Source organism: Epinephelus fuscoguttatus, linkage group LG24 (assembly GCF_011397635.1).
Source record: "Epinephelus fuscoguttatus linkage group LG24, E.fuscoguttatus.final_Chr_v1".
In the NCBI taxonomy this organism is placed as follows: domain Eukaryota; kingdom Metazoa; phylum Chordata; class Actinopteri; order Perciformes; family Serranidae; genus Epinephelus; species Epinephelus fuscoguttatus.
In genome coordinates, this window is record NC_064775.1 from 19,063,232 (window position 1) to 19,081,222 (window position 17,991).

The 17,991-nt window shown below is 39.2% G+C and overlaps 1 protein-coding gene across 1 annotated transcript in view; it reads left to right on the forward strand.

The window, feature by feature from the left end:
- Nucleotides 1-17,991, forward strand: part of LOC125885000 (uncharacterized) — a 385,446-nt gene that overhangs the window by 247,971 nt on the left and 119,484 nt on the right. The window lies entirely within an intron of this gene.

The window sequence follows — 17,991 nt, forward strand, 5'->3', positions numbered from 1 at the left end:
CTTTTATCTGATAAAGCCTATCGGATTATGCTGTTTACATGACCACTTGAATAATCAGGTAACTCCAGAAATCAGATAATGATCGGTTTATTAGTGTGCATATAAAAGCGCTCACTGACAGGAGGAGAGAGAACGCCTTAAAGATCACACAGATCAACACAAGGAAAATACTCAAAAATTAATAACCTGGGTCATAACAAAAGGAATATGATTTTTTTCACAGATTATCTGTCTCATTTCATGCTGTGTGACAAAAAGTTATGTTTTTATAAAAGTTACCAACTACAACTACTTTGTTTAATATCTAATGCTGACCTTATAGTCCCTAAAGCTCTCCTGTCAAACGGTCAAAACATTAATTAATTACAGTCCACATTACTTTGTCTTATAAGTCCCGAGGGCTGTGACATGCATCCTAATGAGTGGAATATTATTAATCAGCAGGGTACCGTTAAGGTCAGTGTGTCTCTCTAAGTTTAAGTTTGGAGAAAAGAGAGGCACTTCATTAGCATTACACAAGCTGTATAGCCGCCTTCATCAACACTTGCCCAAGTCCCAGTCCTGGTATTATGAGTGCGATAAGGAAAAATGTAGAGATCAGAGTTTTTTCATTCTAACATAAACCCTAAATCAACTTTCCCAAATCCAAGAGAGCAGCACAGATCTGCTAAAGGTAGCCTACACTCTCTCTCAACTCTAGTGTTTGAGTATTTCTCTTACTACCTGCAGTAAGATAGATGTTTTTAAGTTAAGTCCCAGCTTGCCCAATCAATCACTTCATCATCTTTCACTGATGTACTGACAATAAGTCAGTGCTCCAGTGCTCGCCATCCAATCACTGAATGATATGATTCTTCCAAGTATTTGATACCAAATCACAGCACAGATTTTTCGATGGTGTTCCTCATGGTCTTGGTGTCTTAATGTGGCATTTTGGAGGAATTTCTGATGATTTTTATTCATTCTACAGTGGTCAGAAATGTGTAAATTTTGCATGAAATTTGTGTAACAAATGGTACTACCTCCAAAATTGCTGCAGCAACATAGAGAGACAACTGAGCATTGGAAATGGCGAACATATACTTCCATCATAATGTTGTAAGTCCCTATATATTCTACACTTTCAGTTTGAATAGCACAAAGTTTGTTAGATATTTATGATTAGAAAAACGTGACATAGTAACAAGCTGCACTATGTGAAATATTTCTTCAGATTCCCAGCTTTCAGGTGATGTAGACAGTACCATTTCCATGTGGCATATACTGTTGACTGGCTATCTCCTCTGAAAGATCCCCTGTCCCTTCTAAAAAAAAAAAAGACAAATATGGGTCTATGGTGGGTCTCAAAACAAAATCCTCTCTGTGTTGTCTCTATGCTCCTAGTTTTTTACCAGCACTCATGAATGATCTTCAAAATCAAGGCGGAGAGGGAGTGCACTCATTGAAATCAATTTGCTCCCAAAATTGACCATAAATTATATTCCTCCCTGGCTGATAATATTACTGAACAAGCAAAACTGAAATCATTTACAAATACAAAAGTACACTAATGATTGTCAGAGTTGCCACATCATTTTTTTTTCTGGTTTGCTGTGAAGCCACAATAGCAAGAAATACTCCCTTATACTGTACTATGCCTCCTAATGTTGTTGTTTTTTAATGTTGTATTTTTCAGTGTTCTTATCAGCTCCATTGCAGTGTCATTGATTTATGATATAAATAACAGGGATCCTTTGTGGAGATTTACCACAATGTTTGCAGATTAGCTGAAGCGCAGAATGTCCTTCAGTAAAACAGAAAACATCAAGAGGCAAATGTGTTTGTAAAGAAGTTTTAGTTCCTCTCTTATCACTTTCTAAAGCCAGTCAGGATTAGGGAGCTTTTCAAGGTTGATTAATTATATGTGTTTCATATGGCTCTCTCCCACTTAACGGCTAAGCCACAAGCCTATGAAAACCAAGATCGGTGAAACCATGGGGCCTAATCGACAAGGCATCTGACTGCGGATCACAGGATTAAGAGTTCCCTTTGTGGTCGAAATCTCCAGGCTGGTGGAACCATATTTGCTGTTGAATTGAGAACAGTGCCAACCTATATGTCCACTAAAGATGTTTGTTTCTACTCTTTAATATGACCAGGAGGAGTGTGGGTCAAAATGGGTTTTTTTAAAGCCAAAAGCATCTATTAAAGAAGTTAAGGGTACCTTTGATATTGATATCACATGTAGAGGGGCATGACATAGCAGCAATATTCAACACCCTTGGGATTAGAACGGGTTGAGTTGAACAAACTGCTTACTGCTGTAACTTTCAATGGTAAGTTTTGGGCATTGATACAAAATTTGAGATAACGAGTATTATGCTCTGCAGAAACAAATAATATTATGTAGAATTTGTTTTTGTTCTTTCAGAGAACAAACTGAGAAAAGATCAGGTTTCACATGCCTAATGGACAAGGTGTCTGATTTTGGATCAGAAGATTGAGGATTCAAATTGAGCACCTTGTTTTGGGCCTGTTTCCATAGCCATGGTTGCTTGTTTCTCTCCCAATATCTGGCAACACTGCCAGGAAGAGTGAGTTTATGAGACAACAAATAGGCTAGTAACAGGGATGCTTGTGGATATAAACTTTTCTCTGTAACAATGGCAGACAAATGCGGACCACCGCTTCCACTTCCAGCTGCTCCAACAGGGAAATCAGTTAGCAAAAGAAAGAATATTGCAGAAAAAGCTAACACTAAGAGAGAACTCGATGCTGCAAGAGCCAAAACTCGGGTTAACATCAGCTCTGCTTTCGAACGATGGCAAAGACTGATGCAGCTTCATCCTGAGGCTATAATAGGCTATAACGTTATATATGACTCTTCTTCTCTTCGACTCTTCTCTTGGCATGTTACACTTGCTCTCCTCTTCTGTATATCTAACGTTACCTTGCCATAGACGTAATGAGGGTGTAATGGAGGAGGGGAGTAGGCCTTTGGATGGAGGTGGAGTTGCAGGAGGAGGGGGATGGGACTTCGGAGGGAGGCGGGAGTTGTGGATGTTCAAATTTTTTCTAAGTGCTGTGTGAAATGTAAGAAAGGTAAGAGTAGCTTTAACTGGGACTAGGCTTTTAATTAAACTTGTACAGTAAATTAATCAATCATCCCCATGTTTTATGATAGCGTGCTACTGAGCTATTGAGCTGTTCAGCAAGCAAAGACAAGACTTTAAATAAACATGTTGTCCCCCCAATGATCTGATGCAATATGACGCCATGACTTCTCTTTTTAACCTCATTGACATGGAGGTTGTTCACACCTGACCAGTCATCCAAAATTGATCCATTTTTTTAGTTCTGTCCCTGATCAATTCTGAGGGAGGGAGAGCAATACAGAAGAGATAAGTTAGTGAGGAGGCAAGGGTGTGGCTGCCTAGAAGGTGCTTGTGATTGGAAAATGCAAGTAGATTTAGGGGGAAAGCTTGTTGTTCCCCAGGAAATAGTTTGTACCAAGCAGAGGCCTGACATAGTGTTGTGGTCAGTGAGTCAAGGGATAGTTTATTTCCTTGAGCTGACAGTTCCTTGGGAAGACTCAGTGGAAGAAGCCTATGAAAGAAAAAAGCTTAGATATGCAGACTTAGGAGCAGAAGCTGAGCAGCGAGGATGAAAAACTAGGATTTGTCTAGTGGAAGTGGGGTGTGGGGGATTCATAGCAAGATCAGCTGTCTCGCTCCTGGGGGAACTCGGAGTGCAGGGACAGAGTATAAGGAAGACAGTGAAGGAATGTCAGATGAAGCAGTTAGATGTAGCCAATGGATCTGGAAGCTAAGAACTAATGTCAGTTGGGGGCCAGTGGGGGGAACTACTTAACAGGGTACATAACTCCTTGAGATCAGGTGGAGAGATCCACTTCCTCTCAGGAGGAAATCCAGGAAGAGGAAGGTTATTTAAATGTGGGAGTGGCCTATTTGAATCCCTTTTGTTTGAGACCATGCTGCAAGGTGAGTGTGTTTGCTGATCCTGTAAGTTTATTTATTTCCTTTAACTTTAGCTTATATTGTAGTTATGTAGCATGTGAAATAGAGTATGGTGAATGTGCTAGGAAAGGTAGTATCAGCCCTGCTTCTACCTGGAGCTCGCATGTACAGAGTCTGGGTTTGGTTGAAGGTGGCAGTGCTGTTTGGGCTGAGAAAGCCATGTGTAAGTAAGGTAAAGGAGGTTGTTGGGTTGGTGTGGGGAGCAGTGAGACCTGGCATTAGGGGAGTGTCTCTGGGATGCCAGAGATCACTGTCTAGCCTGCTGGAGGTGTCATGGGACCAACTAGATGAAACACTGGTGAAAGGAGGTTCCCACCTGATGACCCCAAAGACATGTTAGTTATCACTGCTCACTGGTCTGTATAGTTAAGCCTTGCCATAATAGCTTATCATAGGGCTTAGGAGGTTATTCACTGAGTGCTGATCCTTTCTCTAGAGCACAAACTTCTTGTGTTTATTTGAATTCTGGTACAAATTGTTTTATAAAAATCATAAAATGTGCAAATCCTTCTGTAGCTGGTAAATGTGGAGCAGAAGCAGTATTGTCTTTGCACAAGTAACTATGATAATGCAATTTCAATCTGTTTTTTTTTTGTTTTTGGTTTTTTTTTTTTTTACAAAATGCAAAACTAGTATTGCACATGCAGAGTCATATCTTTGAAAGAATTGTGCTGTAATCATGCTTTCTGCCTAATACCTCACAAAGAACACCTGCTACGCCGAGAGTGAGATGTGAAATTGCAAATAACTGTCTCTCACGTTTGAATGACTGTGTGATAACATCCAAAGCAGCTGTCACATCATTTAAACTTCATTTAGGAGCACATAGTGTAGCATATAATCAGTCAGCTGATTAAAATGCATTATTTTTACACCCTGAACATCTGTTCAGAAGCGACTGGACAGATGTCTAAAATATTATTTTTTATTTTGGACAATAAACATGAGGCAGACAGAGTCATGTTCAAACTAAAAATTATAAGTGAAAGCAGAAAGAAAATCTTTTTTCATCTCTATTTGTTTGCTCCCAGCTCTCAGTTTATAAAAACGCAAATGTGTCTCTGTCACACTGACTTCCTACAATCCTCATTCACACACGTACACACACACACGCCTCACCTTTATCGGTCAGAGCTGATGCGTGACGCAGCACCTTCACGGATCACTGTTCAGGTTTCAAACATCTGCAGAAGGGATGGACAACGATAAAGATATTTATACTGAGGCGCCCTTACAGCGTGACCTGTCTGTCTCTTTCACAATCTCTAAAACTTATTTGTATTACTTTCAAAACATTATTTAAAGCTGTTGAAAGTTGACACTAAAATAGCCGAATATATAGAATAAGAAGAGTTTTATAACTCTGAGACGACAGCGTGCTGACAGCACAGGCAGAATCTGTTTCCTCTCCAAGGAAGAATTTAATTTTCTCCTCTCTCTGCAGGGGGAATAAGGTAAATGTTTCCATGTATATTAATGTACTTGTGCTGATCTTTCATTTATTTTTTCAGTATGTACAGTATATGAAAAAAGCACCTCACCACCTACACATATAGGAGGATGGTCCTGGTTTGTGCCTTTTGTGTACATTTAAGTCACAAAGCTCAGCATTTGTTCTCTTCTCTTCTCCCCATGGTAGATACAAAGGTGTTCTTTGAGGGGGGTCTGTTTACTGTTTTGAACAACACTGGTGGCCAGAAATGACACCTACTCCCTCATTTTTAAAAAGGACTGAACTAAAATGATCATATTATATTCATTTATATTAATACACATGAACATGTTAGTTTCTCTTTTGTTGTAAAATATGGCAAAGGTTTGTCATTTCCAGGCAAAGTTTTTGGGAAGTCCAACAACAACAAGTATTTGGGAAATCAGTGTTGACAGATGGACAATAAGTAGGTAGGTACTTTAAGCCTCTCATACAATATACTGCTGCTTTGCCAGTGATTTTAGCCTCAGACACCAATGCACAAAGACACCTTTCACGGCAGTATGACGTGCCACTGGGTGGTGTCTGTTTGAAATTCCGCTGGTAGTGTAATATAAGGAGCTGCAAAGGCACTTTTAGGCAGATTCAACAAACACCAGACTTTCACCCAAAAAAACAATCTTGTTTTTCTGTTTTAAAACCAGAACAGAAAAATGGGAAAACAGAGCAACAGAAATCACACATTTTGTAGTTGTTTTTTTTTGTTTTAAAATTAAAACAGAAGAACTTGAAAATTAAGGTTTTAATTTCTTTGTTTTGTTATATTTGGATAAATTCGGGGAATGCTGGGAGATATGCGGAGGAATTTTTTAACTCCATAGAGGAGCGCTCCATTCTCAACTACTTGTAGCCTAGTTATGGCCGCACTCCAGCCTTATGCAGACCTGATCTGTGAACTTTTTGAGAGTAGCAAGACGCACGCAGAAATCAGCGACATTTTGCAGCGTGAAGGGGCCACGCAGTGTCCCAACAACAAATCATATGGTTTGTCTCTGGCTGTGGTGCTGTGTTATTTAGCTTAGTTAGCTGATGCTATGCTAGTTTTATGTGCATTGCGGGATACACGGGGATGCAGCTGGGCGTTGAAATGTGAAATGGGACTCCAACACTGATCAAAAGAATACATGACACATATGATGACATTGTTAAATAACTTCTTTTTTTTTTTTCTGCATTTGTGCTGAATACCAATATTGAACACGTTGGGAGCTTGATGTCTGTCCCTCACAACTTTTTTTCTCTCAAACATTTTACACTCTCATCGCACACACACACACACACACACACACACACACACACACACACACACAGACATTAATTTTAGCTTGAATTGTGAAGAGGGACAACAATGGGCCCAACACATGATGACGCATGATGACACACGGGTGGAGGAACAAAACCATGCAATGAATACAAACTCCTGTTGTTCTGATGTCCTCGAAGCACATTATGCCTGATGGTGACCATCTGTTCTCCTAAACTGCATGCTAATGAGACTTAGGATGCGTCCTCAGAGACCAAAATGTTGTCTGTCATCACATTTTTTCTCCTATCCATATATCTTTCTAGTCAGGATGCATTCTTGCAGCACATTTCAGTGTTTTTACCACATGAATCTGGCAATTAGGGAGCAAAAAGAGACACAAACAAAGAAAAGCAGTCACAACACATTGCAGCTGAAAAGGGTGAGGGATTCCTGGTGAGAGGGTCTTTCAGTTTGAGATGCTGTGTTGAAGGAAGATGCAGTGTTTGGGTTTAGGGAGGAGGAGAGAAGTGTTCACTAACATTGTGCTGCACAGGAGTTGGTGGATGAACATGCTGAGAGAGGGCTGCTCAGTTCAAGATGGATTCTCAAAGATATGAAAGTATTTGAAGTGTGTTTGTGAGTGAGAGGCAGAGTCCAATAAAAAAAAGAATGAATTCTGCAGTGTTGTGTATTTTTATTCAAACTGCATCCTCTGAGATGCAGTTTTAAAATGTGACAAGAGGGAGAAAAAAAAAGAGATACACTATGGCCAAAAGTATGTGGACAACCATATGTGATTTACAAACATCTTACTCCAGACCATTTAGCATTACTCTTACTATTATATGTGGTTTTGGGGGCATCTGCTGGAAAAGCAGTGATGTCTCTATAAACCAACCATTTGTCGTGCCACTATCTCAGCGGGAATCAGCAAAGCCACAGGTTCCTAAAAGCAAAAAACACATTTGGTGCTTAAAAGCCACTGGAAACACAGCAATCACTCAGTAATTGCTCTCCAACAGTGGTCTGCAACTTGGCAGTCATCTTGCCTTGGTGTCACTCTATTTACAATCCTCTCCACCTCCCAACACAAAGTCAGCTAATATCCTGCTATGTCACTTAATAAATGATACATATGAAACACGAAAACGTAACATATTCGTTAGTTGCAGAAACATACAATGCCACCATTTTCTCCTGGCGACAGGGGTGGGTTTTTTTTATCAATCTGAATTTGAAAGTATAGTGTGGTCTCAGTGGCCTAATGGAAAAGGCACTAGCCTCCTAAGCCAGGGATGTGGGTTGGAGTCCCATCTGGGTTGATAACCAGCTGAGAGGAATGGTGAGTTGACCATAGTCATTCTTTGCAAGTTATTCTCTGCAAAGGTCATAACTTTAATATCTTGGGGGACATGTCATCTTAGCGAGACTCCTGCCAAGCTGCAGACCACTTTGAGACCAACTAACAACAAAACTGAATGTGATTTTGCAAGTCATTGCTGTGTCTCCAACAGCTTTTTAATTGCCAAACCTGGGTATTTTTTAGTGACCTGTCGCTGTTTTTCCAGCAGGGATAGTGCTACGTAAAGCAGTTATTTTTAGCAACCTGTCACTGTTTTTCCAGCAGGGATAGTGCCCCTAAAAGCAATTATTTTTAGCAAGCCATCACTGCTTTTCCAGTTGAGATAGTGTCACAAAAAGCAGTTGTTTTTAGCGACTTGTTGCTGTTTTACCATTGGGGATGTGGCACTAAAAGCAATTATTTTTTAGCAAACCATCACTGCTTTTGCAGTGGGGATAGTGGCAAAAATTTAGGTTATTTTTGAGCAACCTGTCACTCTTTTTCCAACAAATAGTGCCACAGAAAATGAGAGGCTGCTCACTGCTGAGCCAATGGGCGGGGCTGGACCTGGACTAGATAAACAACCTAACCATAACCAAGTGGTTTTTGTACATTAACCTAACCACACGTTAACCACAGCATTGAAAGTTTCAGTGTATCCACTACATAACATGCAGATGTAACATATCTGTTCACAGAAATATATAATTCCAACATTTTTCTAGTGATTGGGTTGAAATATGAGATGATTTTGATCAAAAGTATGTGGACACCCAAACCTGACACCCATGTGTGATTTATCAACATTTCATTCCCAGATCATTTGACATGAATCTGTTGTAATAATAGTGGATTTATTATCTGAAGTGGGAGTCATTAAATATCCCTAGTGACCTAATGGATAAGGCACTGGCCTCCTAAGCAAGGGATTGTGGGTTCAAGTCCCATCTGAGGTGGTTATCTGTAAGCTAGTGGGTTATAAATCATATCATACTCTGCAAAAGTACCTTTTTTGAAATATTTGTATTAATATAATACTGGTTATGCATTATGGCCATCTAAAAAACATTAATCCTGAACAACTAAGTATTGTGGTTTTGAATTGTTTCAGAGGTTTGAAGCCTTCAGAGTTGAAAGTAAACAGTGTATTATAAAAGAAAAGAAAAAAGCTGAAGAAAAATCTAAAAAAAACTACAGAATTTTGAAGAACAGAAATATGTCTCTCATCTTATGATTTTATTTGGGGAAGTGTCCACTAGGTTTGGAACCACTGACATAATTAAAATTGTTTCACTGAGTCATTATTTGAGTTCATTCATTATTATGTAAAGCTATTAAATTTGAAACACTGGTCCCATCCAAGCATTAAACTCAAACTTAAATGACGGATTACCTCAGATTTATAACCAGCTGTTCATATGAAACACACATTCTCTAGTAAAACTGCAAAACCAATAAACTAACTCTGTTTGCTTCACAGAATTTGTTTCTCTTTAAGGTTACTGTTTTGGTTTGTGCAGCAAGGTTCGATTAACATTCAGCACAAATAAGATACAGCTGCAGAGACTTGAACCAGTCAGTGCCCTCAGCAACCCATTCTAACCAGTGGCTGGGGAGGTCATTTATCAGATGCTGCTGCAGCCCTTGAACTGGGGAGCAAACAACAAAGAGCTCGTTTATATCTGTAAAAGAAAAAAAAAACAACAACATCACAGCTAAGTGTACCTTTACAGAGGAAAAGTGTGAAATCTCTCGGGGGTTCTGTATGTACACTTAATCACTTCCTCCTCTACTGCTGTTGGGTCAGAGGCTTGTCTTTGCAAAACAGCCGAAAAATTTTCACTCAAGGGTTTCCGAGCGCCTGGCAGTGTGTCATGTGTGCAAATGTTTAAACGAACTGACATTACTGTGCCACTGCTGGGGTCTCGATGGCTTATAAAAAAACTTTTTCCACTGTATAAATCAGGGAAAAGAACTGCCCTTCTGTGGATAGTACCATGATGAGAATAAAAGTAAAATACAAATCTAAGAAAATGCACTCCTCTCTACGGAACTGTGATTGGACATTCTAACATCTGACATGGAAGCCAGACTTGATCTTTTTTGACTTGCCTGGTTGTCATAGGATTTGCATTCTCATGCCGACAAAGTCAAGGGCACGGACCACCAGATTTTTGACAATTGCATGTCTTTTCCCTTCTCTAAAATATGCTCCAAACTAAATAAATAAACAAGTGAAGCTAACACCTTCTTATTGTCTGTCAGAGGGCATTTTCAAATGTCTCTGACCATCGGACTGTGTCTGGGGGTATTTTTGCCAGCCCTTCAGATGCGCTCAGCTGCAGGCGGGATGAATGGATCAGCCTTAAACTTGGCACAATTACAGATGCATAGCTGAGCAAGCAAAGGACTCCCCAGGGTGCTGTGGGCACCCATATATAACAGTGCTGTTAAATGGATTTTGACACCTGATTAAGCTTGAGTTGAAATGTGTTTGCAGAGATGCACACAACATGCAAACGATTGTGATTTAACCGATAATTTGTGCAGATGAGATTAAATGTAAATGCATCAGTGGAATTTCTCCCTTTGGAATAAAACAAAGATTTGTTTGGCAAATCCAGAAAGATCATGCCTGCAATTTCTTTGCGATTTCGTTTTCTTTTGTTTTTTAATTGTACACCAAACTCTGTACATTTATACACATTATCTGTAAATTAACAACCCACTTGATATTTTAAGTTGGGGTTTTTTTGTACAGATAAAATACTACATTATTTATATCGGATTTTCTGCTTTCTTAAATTACAGGCAAATTTATGTAAAATTACAAACACTTTCTGTAATTAAATATGTAGCTCATTATATAAAACTTAATGTCCATACCAATAATTTAATATTTTCTTTGTAATTTTAAAGTTAAATCTTACTAGTTTTATATTCATGTGTACTTTTACTTTTAAAATATGTAACCAAATTTTATGGAAAATAACTGCATTTGAAAAAAAAAAAATGCATTCAAATCTCTGTAAAATCACAGACATTATTTATTAATTGACTGTTGTTTTAAGTATGATAGTGTATTATTTACACAGTATTGTTTCTGCTTGCTTAAATTACAGACAAATATATGTAAAAATACAGTAATTTTCTGTAATTAAATATGTATCTTATCTGTGAGGGTCTTAAGGACAGAGGGATGTCGTATGCTGTAAAGCCCTGTGAGGCAAATTGTGATTTGTGATATTGGGCTTTATAAATAAAATTGATTGATTGATTGATCGATTGATCTTATGATATAAATATTTATGTCCATACTAACTATTGAACATTTTCTTTGTAATTAAGGTAAATCTTATTATATTATATTATATTATTCATTCATTCATCTTCTAACCGCTTCAACCTCTTGAGGGTCGCGGGGGGGCTGGAGCCTATCCCAGCTGACATCGGGCGAGAGACAGGGTACACCCTGGACAGGTCGCCAGACTATCGCAGGGCTCACATATAGAGACAAACAACCATTCACGCTCACATTCACACCTACGGACAATTTAGAGTTATCAATTAACCTAGTCCCCAAGCTGCATGTTTTTGTGTGGGAGGAAGCCGGAGTGCCCGGAGAGAACCCACGCTGACACAGGGAGAACATGCAAACTCCGCACAGAAGGGCTCCCATGCCCGGGATTGAACCGGCAACCCTCTTGCTGTGAGGTGAGAGTGCTAACCACCACACCACCGTGCCGCCCATATTATATTATATTATATTATATTATATTATATTATATTATATTATATTATATTATATTATAGTATAGTATAGTATGATCCAACTGTTATTTAAGTATTATGCCAAAAATGACAAAGACAATGATTTTTGTACGGAAAGAAAATACTATATTATCTGTACAGTACTTTTTAAGATTTTCTTTAAAACACAGGCAGATTTGTGTAAAATTACAATTATCTGTAACTAAATATGAAGCACATTATATAAGTCTCTGACCATACTAATGGTTTAATGTTTTTATTGTAATTTTAAGGTAAATCATATCTGTTATATATATTAATGTGTACATTTACTTTCAAAAACTGTAACTAAATTTTTTTTTGTTTTATATTTATGTGTTGTTGGGTTTTTTGGGTTTTTTTTTTTGTAAATTAACAACCCGACTTTTATTTCAAATATCAGGCCAATGATAACAAATTACATTCTTCATTTCTGTACAAAATAAACAAAAAAACAAAAAACATATTATTTACACAGTATTGTTCCTGCCTTTTTCCATTCAAAATTTGTTACCAAATGTTATGGAAAATAACTTGTTTTTTTAAATGTATCTAAAACTCTGTCAAATTCATAGACTGTGTAAAAAGGTAAAATTACAGACATTATTAACCGTTATTTTAAGCAACCTTTTTTTAAGACATTAAGTACAATGAATGCATAGTCTTTTTTTAAAGAGCATGAAGCTAACTTGCCCTGGAGATAAAAACAATCAGGCATGTTGCGTCTCTTGCCACACTCACTCCTGATCTAACAGTAAATAAAAGCATGTACAAGCGCATAGATCTGACAGAACATAAATGAGTGATGGCAAAGTCAAACAACTCATTGCAATAGTCGAGACAGTAGGTAGTAGAAGCAAGAGTGATAAACTTTAAAAGTTTAAAAGTGCTACATCAAAGACAAGACTGGATTTGCTGTACCATCTTCACCCAAAAAGTAATATCTACCCTTTAAACCCCCATCGTTCATTATAGTACAAACAGGAAAGCTTTAAAACTTTGCCAAAAAAAAGTAACAAGATCCAGTAAGAACACCACAACAACAACAGAAGAAAAGAACAGACATTCAATACGTGACTCTGCATCCCTATGTTGTTTTAAAACCTAGCAAGAGACACTGAAACAGAATCTGAGAAGCGTAATATATGCAGTCCAGTGGATACAGGAGGAATGCAAAGACCTGAACAATGCAGAGACAAAGCAACTGCTGAACAAGTGCATGGCTGAACACAAAGGGGCTGCAGGGGTCAGTACACTTAAAACAAAGTGCTTTTCAGACATCTGAAACCCCCCCATATGACTTTCTGAGACAGAGGTGTGAATGTAGGAATGATTTCTTATCCCTCAACCCCGTTTTTAATTCTACACAATCACTTCCATCACCTTTTGTATGTGCAAAGGAGTACACACAATGAAAGCCTTTGAGGTGTGAGCATCATTACCCCCATTTGAGTGATTATCACATTTTGCATTGATGTCAGGCCTGAATACCCTGGCCTTTATCGACCACTTAATGCGCAGTACCAGAGCCCAGTCATAACTTTAATGTCTTAGGTGACATATCATCCTAGTGAGACTCCTGATAAGCTGCAGACCATTTTTCAGGACCAACAAACAACACAACTAAATGTGATTCGGTTAATTGCTGTGTCTCCAGCAGTTTTTTAATTGCCAAACCGTATTTTTTAGTAACTCGTCATTGCTTTTCTTACTTGTTGCTGTTTTTCCAGCAGGGGTAGTGCCACTAAAAGCAATTATTTTTTAGCAACCTATGACTGTCTTTCCAGCAGGGATAGTGCCACTTAAGCAATGGTGGAGGTGTGGGGTGGCAGGGGGTGGCCGTGGCCACTTCACGCTGAATCCTAGCCACCCTATTGGCCACCCTGGCCTGACCCCAACCACCATATCACAGCCGTCGCTAGTTTCCGGCGTGTGGAACCTTTCCTGCACTGCGACGGCACTACTGGACACTTTAGATGTGCGCACATCCTGTGTTTTGGATATTTGGTGCGAAGGTGCGACCAGACAAAGATGGTACCACCGTTAAACAAAAAGAAGAGAAGACAAAGACGGTGGATAACGTAATAATCCAGTTTCGGTGGACCAGAGCACACCCATAGGCCAGTCACCACTAAGTGCCAGTGGGGCTGTCCAAATGCGACCGAACAACAGATAATAACAGGTAAGCTATAATATCAGTGGGAAGATTTGCGTTTCGACGCTAGCAACTAACAGGAAAAGGCAGCAAAAAGTAAGCACTGGCTAACTTCTTTATGCATTGGTGAAGTCATCCTTAAACTGTTAAGTAAGATACAGGAGGCAAAAATCTCAATTTGTTCCTTGTTAGATCCTTATGTTGGCCCATTTTGCTGGCCATTATTCATATGTTTATGTGTGTGTATAAAGCTTGATTAGGCTATAATAAAAACAACTGTTTTTCAAATTATGTCTGTGTATTCCTGATGATACACCGAGAGAATGAGCTCATAGTGATCACTACAAGCTGAGCTGAACATCTCCAAGTCCTCTCAGCACAGTACGTACATTTGTATAGTGTAAGCATCTTTGATACTCTTTTTCTTGCAGGAATAATCTTTACTTGCAGGAATAAGAAAAAAAGTTAGATACACTGAATATTATTTGATCTTTTCCACCATTACCTGCATTCCAAATATTGTGGAGGTGTGTGGTTTAGGTGCCCTAAATACCCCTATATTTTCTAGTGAGACATTGCCACCCCAAAATGATCACATAACCATCCTGGCCACCCCACAGAAAATTTTCTGGCTCTGCCACTGCACTTAAGGCAATTAGTTTTTAGCAACCCATCATGGCTTTTCCAGTGGGGATAGTGCCACAAGAAGCGACGGTTTTCTAGCAACATTTTGCTGTGATAGTGCCATTAAAAGCAAATACTTTTTAGCGACTCATCGCTGCTTTTCCAGTGGGGCTATTGTCATGAAAGAATTATTTTTTAGCAACCTATAACTGTTTTTCCAGTGGGGATAGTGCCACTGCAAGCAATAATATTTTAGCAATCCATAACAGTTTTTCCAGCAGGGATCGTGTCACTAAAAGCAATCATGTTTTAGTGACATATAATTTTTTTTTCCTCCAGGGATAGTGCCACAAAAAGTGATTGTTTTCTAGCAAGTGTTGCTGTTTTTCCAGCAGGGATAGTGTCATGAAAAATGGTTATTTTTAAGCAACCTGTCACTGTTTTTCCAGCAGGGATGGTGCAACAAGCGATTATTTTTTCAGCAACCCTTAGCTACTTTTCCAGTGGGGATAGTGTCACGAAAGCAGCCCCAGGTGCCAGAGAAAAAGTTATATGTTTCTGCAAACTACAGATATGTTACATTTGCACAATATTAAGCAGCGGATAAGTTGGAGCTTTACGTTTCAACAACGCTGTGGTTAACATGTGGTTAGGTTTAGGCACAAAAGCCACTTGGTTATGGTTGGGAAAAGATAATGTTTTGGCTTAAAATACATAGTTTTGGGGGCACTCTCTCATCTGGAAAAGCAGCAATGTCTCAGTAATAAACATACCCTTTCATGCCACTATTCTATTAAGAAACACAGTGAGGGGTAGTTACAAAACACCTACATTTGGTGCCTATAAAGCTGCTGGAGAAACAGTGCAGATTTAAATCTTATGTGTGATGAGAATGAGACGCCAAAAGAATGTGGACACCAAAACTTGGCACCCATATGTAAATTATAAACATCTCATTTCACAATCACTTTGCATTAATCTGCTGTTATTACAGTTATAGCCACAGTGGCCTAATGGATAAGACACTGGTTTTCTAAACCAAGGATGGTGGGTTTGTTAATAACCAGTAAAGTGGTTGATTGATGATCCTCTACAAGGGGAAATACTTTTCACAATCTGTTTATACCTGGTATTAATATGCAGCTTGGGTGTTCCCATGACAAGTGGACAGTACCTTGTTAGTCATGAACACTGGTCTGCAGCTTGACAGGCCTTTTGTTCCTGGGTGACAGGCCATCCATCATTCCATCCACCTCATGATGACAAATTCAAATTCTACTTTACCTTAGAAATATTGATATGATTCATATGAAACATACAAATCTAAGTTATCCATGGTTTGCGGAAACATACAATGGCCACATTTTTCTTCTGGTGACTGGTCTGACATCACTTCTCAGGCAGTTTGACACAGATTCAAACCTGAACTCTAACTCTCACATAACAACCAGGTGGGCTGACGATCCACGAGACCTTAACGACTTTCAGTGTGTGAGCGTTTAACGCCCTGGATTTCCCACCAGTCAGTCTGAACTGAAGCTTTCAAAATGTCCACTGGAAGTCCAGTTGCCTTTAGCAAAATAACAAAAAACAGTACATTAAATATTAAAGATTATAGCAATTTATGTGCCTCTGTGATTTCTCAGAGTGCACTGATAAGCAGCAGTGTAACACAGAACAGAAGAGGTGAAATGATCCTGTAACACTCACCTGAATGTGTGTGAGAAGCAGTGTCTGATGTCTCCAGCCAATATTACAGGGGAAGAATGAGACCTTTTCGCCTGGCTTAGCAGGAAGAGCTCAGGTGTAATAATAACATTAACGATGGCCGTTCACATTGTTAGTTATTAATTGCGCCTGTGCCTTCTCTGCTCTCACGTCAAAATGTCTGCCGTGACAAAGGTCTATTATATGGGCTGAGAGCAAGACAATAGTTATATTTATAACCCTGAAGCCTGTTGTGAAATGGGTTCTTCTGGTTAACTATAGAGTCCATGAATCATTTGATTAATCCACTCCATTAATTAAGCTTGGCACAGCTCAAAATACATTTGAAAGAGAAGTCCAAAAAGTCTGCCCTCCACTTCTTCTTCTTCTTCTTCTTCTTTTCTGTCATGTCTCTATATAACAGCAGTCAACCCAATCCGCAGAATAAATGTTGGCATGGCACGTTTCTCGCAACCACAGATATGTGACATTTGTATGTTGTTATGTAGAGGACAACTTAACCATTCTTTACATTTCAAAAACGCTGTGTTTAATGTTTGGTTAGGTTTAGGCACAACTCCACTTGGTTATGGTAAGAAAAGATCATGTTTTGGCTGAAAATACCCAGTGGCAATGTGCTCTCCATCTGAGCTTCTCTGCCGGCACACTCCCTCCAACAGTCTTAGGTCTGTTGATGCAAACCACCTGTTATTATTATTATTATTATTATTATTATTATTAAAATCACCACTGGAATAGTCACAAATATCTCCCTAAAAACGACTGATTTTGGTGGCACAGTAATTCCTAGAGATGCTACCGATGTCTCGCTAAAGAACAACCAATTTTGGTGGAACAATAGCTGCTGGAAAACCACCAATGTCTCACTAAGAAAATACCTGGTTTGGTAGTACAGTCACAAAAAAATACAGTTGATGTCTCTAGAAAAAAAAACAAAAAAAAAAAAACAAAAACGCTTTTAGTGACAAAATTACAGATGGTAATGCTGCTTGCTTAAAAATACCCGTTTTGCTTAGAGGCGCTGTATGTAAGAATGTGGCCAAAACGGTTACTGCACTCAAATTCAAAATACTGCCGCCAGTCGTGTACGCCCCTCCTCCCCTACAGATTCGAGGTTGCTGGACAGCGGCACGCTGGAGACTGATTTGTTTGCCCACGGGCGGCTGCCGTGGCAGGGCTGCGTCGCCACGTCCTTGATCTTCGATTTTCCAGTGGACCGTTCGAGCAAGTCCGGCTTCTCTGCTGCTAATGCTGCTGCCAGGATACAGCTGAGGAGAAGCCGGCTGCTAATGCTATGTACCAGGACACTGCTAATGCTGCTGTCGGGATACAGCTAAGGAGAAGCCGGCTGCTCGTGCTCTTATACAGTCTATGCTCATGCTATGTATTGGGACACTGCTACTGCAGCTTGCCGTGCTGCTGTAACTCAGTCGTAACTGTAACTGATGCTGAGACTCTACTGACTGCGTGACTGGTAGATGGCGGTGGGTGGCGCAACAGGCCAAAACACAAATTCAAAACATAAACATGATTTGCGGACCGTAAAATCTTTTTTTAAATGCGAATATTCTGGCTGTACTATTGTTGTCGGTGAGATCA